This window comes from Varanus komodoensis, unplaced genomic scaffold (assembly GCF_004798865.1).
Source record: "Varanus komodoensis strain SLA01 unplaced genomic scaffold, ASM479886v1 scaffold5, whole genome shotgun sequence".
Classification (NCBI taxonomy): Eukaryota; Metazoa; Chordata; class Lepidosauria; order Squamata; family Varanidae; genus Varanus; species Varanus komodoensis.
Genome location: NW_025336087.1, coordinates 47,037,852 through 47,044,093, shown reverse-complemented (window position 1 = coordinate 47,044,093; position 6,242 = coordinate 47,037,852).

Sequence of the window (6,242 nt, the reverse complement as noted above, 5' to 3'; positions counted from 1 at the left end):
TCATCAGGCCAACTAGTTGGTCCAGAAGGGCAAGCTTCCATATAAAAAAAATAGCTTGCCTCCACCTGGATTATAGGAACATGGCTTCAAGGAACACCGCATGGTGTAGCAGCTACCTCAGAATCTACTAGCCGAACTGAGAAAAGTGCAGTAGATCTGCAAAAGGTTTCTTACTCCCAATTATGTAGCAATAATGGCACACATTCCATTTTTAATTATACTGCTGATGGTAGGAGAGTTGGTGTAACTGGGTGTAGCTTGTTAATGAAAAGACTATAAGTTCCATTCAGTTTTGGTGCTCAAAAGAAATTCCTGGGCTCAGATTTTTTCTTCTTTTTAAGCCAGGTTTTCATTGCTGGAATCTCAGGGTTCTTTTAAGACATAGTTGATCCTACAAGCCAGGAATGCTTCCATCACTAGCATAGCAAATTTCTCTGGAATACAGGCAACAAGGTGGTCTGGGGAACCAACACAGCCATTGGTTCTAGTAATCACTGGAAAGCCATGCTCGTTATCAAGAAGAGAGTTCATAAAACCTTCCCATTTCTCCAGACTGAAATTTTACAGGAAATTAGCATTTATCAGAGAGGAGAGGCACTACAGGACTGGCATGTTGACACAAGTACAACTCAAACCAAGTAAAACAGATGAGCAGCGCCAGATAACATTTGTGCAATGTAAGCTCTTGCAAGTCTTAAAGCTCACCTTCATTTCTGAAATTCTGCTGCATGATTAATTACAGGAAATATTGGTGCTTAAAGAAACAGTTCACTTTCCTTAAACTTGTTGGAATTTCTGTAGAGATGCTCAGATCACTGAGTACATGATATTTTTAAGAGTTAATTTTGAGCTACTATCAATTATTAGTTTTAGCACAAAAATACTGTAAATGGTACCGTACTGTGATTACTATTTTATTATTACATTTCTACCCCATCTTCGTTCCTCTTGCAAAAAGCCTAAGGCTTCTTCTATAATCTTCTTTATTTTTATTCTAATGACTACCCTGTGAGGTAGATAAGCTGACCATAATTGAGTTTGATAACTGAGAACACTGGTCACTCATGTCCCAGTCCAACACTAATCACAATGCCATACTGAAATCTAGACATTTATGGAATTTTAAGATGGTCATTTTTTATTTTATACTTAAAACAATTAATTTACAGGAGCCCAATTCCTTTCCTTAAGCACTGCTATCAATGATGTTTTTCACTTTAGAAACGGCTTCTGAATTAAGCCTCAAGTAGGTTCTGCTTTTCACGAACTTAGGATGGAAATTGAGTTTCTCACCCCTGCAGAAGAAGACATCTTTTTACTTCTCTTCAAGGACTTGAACACTTCTCCTGTGGGCCACGTGGAGGTGAGCAACTAACAATGAGTTTGCACTTTCTTCTCACTTATCACTAGAGTTTCTGCCGTTCTGTCATACTTCCTGTATCTTTATCAGTTGCAGGATGCCGAAAAGAGCAGTTGCAGTTTTAGTTATCCCAACCTCACACTATATAAAGCTACCTATGAGTTTGCCGTCTTAACTTCTGTGTATTTTCATAAGGCTAGCAGCAAAAAAGGAAGCAGTCAATGCTTAACCCAGTATTGCCAAGTATTCACCAAGAACCTATTGAGGGAGTGGATTCACACGTAACAACAAACTGTGCTAAAAACCACCATGGCATGGCTTGTCATTGTCCCCAAGCCCAGCAACTACCTGATGTGTTTGGTCCCTGTGGACCATGCTGAGAAACAATGACTTGCTCTGTGGTTTCCACACTTCACGATGGCTTGTTTCTGAACTCGTGCTTCCACACGCTTTCTGCATTGTGGCCACAGAGTTTTGTACAGAGTGGCCATGGCTGCAGCAGCCACTTCTGCCTGCATGCGTTCCTGTTCAGGTCGGCCTAACAATTGCTGGCTTGCAGCAAGGCAGCTCCGCACTCCTTTTCTTCCTTTTTCCACACTTTGCCCTTGGATGACCACCTGCAACTTCAGAATTTCAGCAGCAACAGGGCATTGCACTGAGCACCTCCATCCACTGTGATCGTGGGGCCTGCCATGTGTGGCTCTCCTGTGTGGCCACTGCAGGTTCTTCAGGCAACACCTGGAAACTGCTTAGCATGTGATCTACGCATGCAGCCAGAGTCCTCCTCTTGCAAAAGTTACCTACCCAAGAGGAGCATGCAGGCATTGCCAACTGGTCTGCATCACTCTGCAAGGCCTGTCTCCCAGTCTGTCTCTTACCCCCCACTTTGCATCTTTCTTGTCCCTGACACTCCTCGGGACTGTGAAGAAGCCCCACTCTCCCCTACCCCTACATACGTTCCCAAGAGCCTGCCAAGAAACTTTCCCAGACAGATGCCCACATGCACTCCCTTCAGGAAGGCTTCCTGCCACATCTGTCCTGACACGGATGCCCATGCTGATGCTCCACGTGCTTGGCCACAGGGTGGAGGCAGCCCCTGGCAACCTGTGCAAGTCCTGCACATGGGTGAGCATGGACGCATGTGCAGCAAGGGGAGAAGAGCAGCAGGCGGCTTCTACACTGCCACAGAGTACGGAGCGGCAGGCAATGCTATTCTAATGCTACTCTAGTGAGTAAGCAGCTGCCCCAGTGCGCAGCAGGAGAAACAAAAGGCAGCCCCTGGGCGAGGACATGCCCAAGGGAGTTGTGCGAGTCAGTGGGGGAGAGGCCAGTGAGGCAGGCAGAAACAGTGCAGGCTGGGATTCCAGCTGTGATTTGGAGGAAACCATGCACCAGTCTGGACCCTGGACCCAAGGTAAGATATTATGCCACACAGTATAGTCTAGCATCACTTTGAAGATACCCAGTAAGTGTATTACTCCAGGTGCTGCTTTTCTTGACACGGCGATGCCGAGAAGCACTGCAGTGGGGAAAATGCACACAGCAGAAGACTCTTCTCCATTCTGTGCTTACAATTTTAAGAGTCCCTTCACTCCATGCCTCCTCCAAAGAGTTGAAATAGCAACCTTTATGATGGTGGAGCTGTTTTGTCCCTTAACCATGTAAACTTGCCAGTTTCAGATCCTAAAATGTTAAGAGTTCAATGAAGGAAAGAATAGCTGGTGCAGACATGATAATCCAAGGAGCGAGCACGGGCTCTTGCTGAACCATGGGTTGTTGCTGAAACATGGATTATCCCATTGTCTGAACTCAGCTGAAATAAGAAACCTTATCTGCAGTCACAGGATGAAAACCCCTATTGTGGATTGCCTACAATTCAAGTCTTGACAGAACCAATCAGAATACTTCCAACTGCACTTGAAGGGCAGACAAGGCCTTCTGCACTATTCTGTCCACATCTGCAAACCATGACTATGGGTCACAGGAGCAAACAAGCAGAAGGCTGTCATTTGATTTTGAGTGGGGATCCTCTGCCTCAAACGGAACAAGTCACCAGAGGAAGCTTTATCACTGCTGGGAAAAAAGCTCCCTATGTTGGGTTTTTCCCCTGCCAATTTGCTGTAAATGCAAAGAAGCTCTTTGAATCAAACTGTGACCATGCGAACTTGAAACATATTCCTCTCTCTTCAACAGGGCTGGGTTCCGTCTCCCATGCTTTTCAACATCTATATGAAGCTGCTAGGAAAGGTCATCCAGAGGTGTGGGCTGAAGTATCAGCAATATGCTGATGATCCTCAGCTCTACCTCTCCTTTACATCACATCCAGATGATGTTGTCACCATCCTGAACCAAGGCCTGACCTCAATAATAGACTGGATGAGGGTCAACAAGCTGAAGCTCAATCCAGGCAAGACAGAGGTGCTATTAGTAGGGGGGTCTTCTGACAGGTTGGAGGGGCATTACCCTGTCCTAGATGAGGTCACACTCTCCCTAAAGGACAGGATCCACAGTCTGCAGGTGCTCTTGGACCCGAGTTTGACCCTGGAATACCTCAGGGAAGTAAGAGGGGTGACTAACAAAAAGAGAGCCTTTTCTGCTGCTGCTCCCCACATTTGGAATGCTTTCCCTAAAGAGATTTGCAGAGATGGGGAAGGGAGGAGACAAGCTCCACTGTGTAAGACAACCTTCCCCAAACTGGTACCTGCCCAGTGTTTTAGACTTGAGCTCCCACCTGCCCCAGCCAATGTTGCCACCAGCCAAGAATACTGAGAATCGTAGTCTAAACCATCTGGAAAGTATTACACTAGGAAAGGATGATGTAAGTGGACCACTGTTTGCACACGTTTGGATCCAAGCCATTTAATTTTACTTCAGCAAATGCTAGTGTACATTGTGCTCTAGGTTCCTGCTAATCAGATAAAACGTATTGATACACAGCAGTATTGAAACAAACTTATCTTGCATCCTGATACCAGAGGATAATTTCTGGGCAGTAATTGCAGTAGCATTTTCAGCATTACTTTCAATTGTCACACCAGGCTGGAGCTGTTTTCACCTTGGCCCCTTATCTCAGCCTGGGTCAGCTGAATCACTCAAAGCAAAGCTTTGCATTCAAGGAACTCAATGTAAACTGCTTTATTATCAGCACCTGTAGCAAGGATAGGCATTAAACTTTGTACAGTTACAGTAATTATAAAACAAGCAACAGTGGTAAATTATTGTAATGATAATAGCAGTTAACATTTGGAAGATGAGCTCAACTGGAAACGTGCCAGTTTTTCAATTCTCTAGGATTTTTTTTTAATAAGTGCTAGCAGGCAGCAATTTTATAACAGAAGTCTCTTCCATCATTACATCCTTATTTAAAACATTTCTATACCATACCAAATTAACCTAACACTCAGGATGGTTTACAATTTAAAAACAATCATAATAAATAACAGAATGACAATTGATAAAATAAACAATAGCAATTTGAGAAAAACAGTAAAACTAAAGCAAAATAAATAAATCAAATCCAATAAACAATTCAAATCAATACAACCAAATAATATCAAATAGTCCACAATGCATTCATAAAATAAAAAATAATAAAATTCAGGAATTAAAATAGTTGGAGAATAAAAAGGTCTTAGCCTGGTGCCTAAAAGCAAGGAGGGTTGGTGCCAGGTGCACCTCTCTGAGCAGCTGCGTCCATAGAAGGGGCACCACAGCCAAAAACCTTCCTTATATCCTTCAGTGAGCGAAGGACCTCCAACAATGATCTTAGGGTCTGGGCAGGTGTATATGGAAGATGTTCCATCAGATATTCAGGTCCTGAACTGTTTAGGGTTTTATTTATTAGAGTAAGCACCTTAAAGCGAGCCTGGGCTTCAGTTATATGCTCATGCCTGGGTGTTCTAGTTAAGAGGCAAGCAGCTCTATTTTGAACCAATTGCAGTTTCCAAACCATTTCCAAGGGCAGCCGCACATAAAGTGTATTACAGTAGTCCAAAGGGGAGGCTACATCCTTATGTCAAGAAAAGCTCACTCTGTTGAATTCCCATCCTTTAATTAGCTGCAAGAAGTGGAGTGGGGGGAATGAGTTAGTTATGGTGAATGAAAGGCACTGAAACACTATTTCATAGCGTTTACAAGTCTGAGGTTTGTCTTAGGGCCTTTTAACTGCAATGCTGTCCTTATTCCATACTTACAGGATTCCAGAAGCACTTGGGACCTAACAGATCTGACTTTATTTCAGAACACAGCATCATTTCAGCTAGCCCACAGAGGTTCCTTTTAATATTGCTGAGCTCTTCCACCCCCCTCTCAAATCTCCATCTGTTGCAGCTTCGCACCCTCCACCCTTCCCTTTCGTTTTCCGGCCTGCAGGCTGGGGATGACCCTGGGCGGAAAGGCACTGAGAACCCTTCACAGGATGGAGCGGACACACAACGCAAGGCTGCCACAAACACTAAATGGCCTTACCTCCAGGGAAGCTGCCCCACATGACCCTCACCTGTGCCTGGAATCCTGCTCGCGAACAGGGTTAAGGAGCGCAATGCCCTGAGGGTCTATTCCTAAATATGCCCACTGGCCTTGTTCCCAGCGTGTTTGGGGAGACTGTACCCTTCTGCTGCCGTACGCATGCATCACGTGGCTGCCAAAAACCGGGTGCGGCGGGGAGAGAAAAATAAGCCCACCCGTTTGGTGAATGGATGGTGGTAAAACGCAGCTTGCTTAGAAGCCCGCGCTTTGTTTACGCAGAGGAAGGGCTGGATAAAGGTTTGCAAGTCCTAAGTGCGCACAGAATTGCAGTCCCTCGGAGGCGCAAAAAGTCACGGCGCTTTTCGACGCAGCTCACCAGACGCTCTTGGATAAGTCGCCTCCCAGTGCGCCTGCT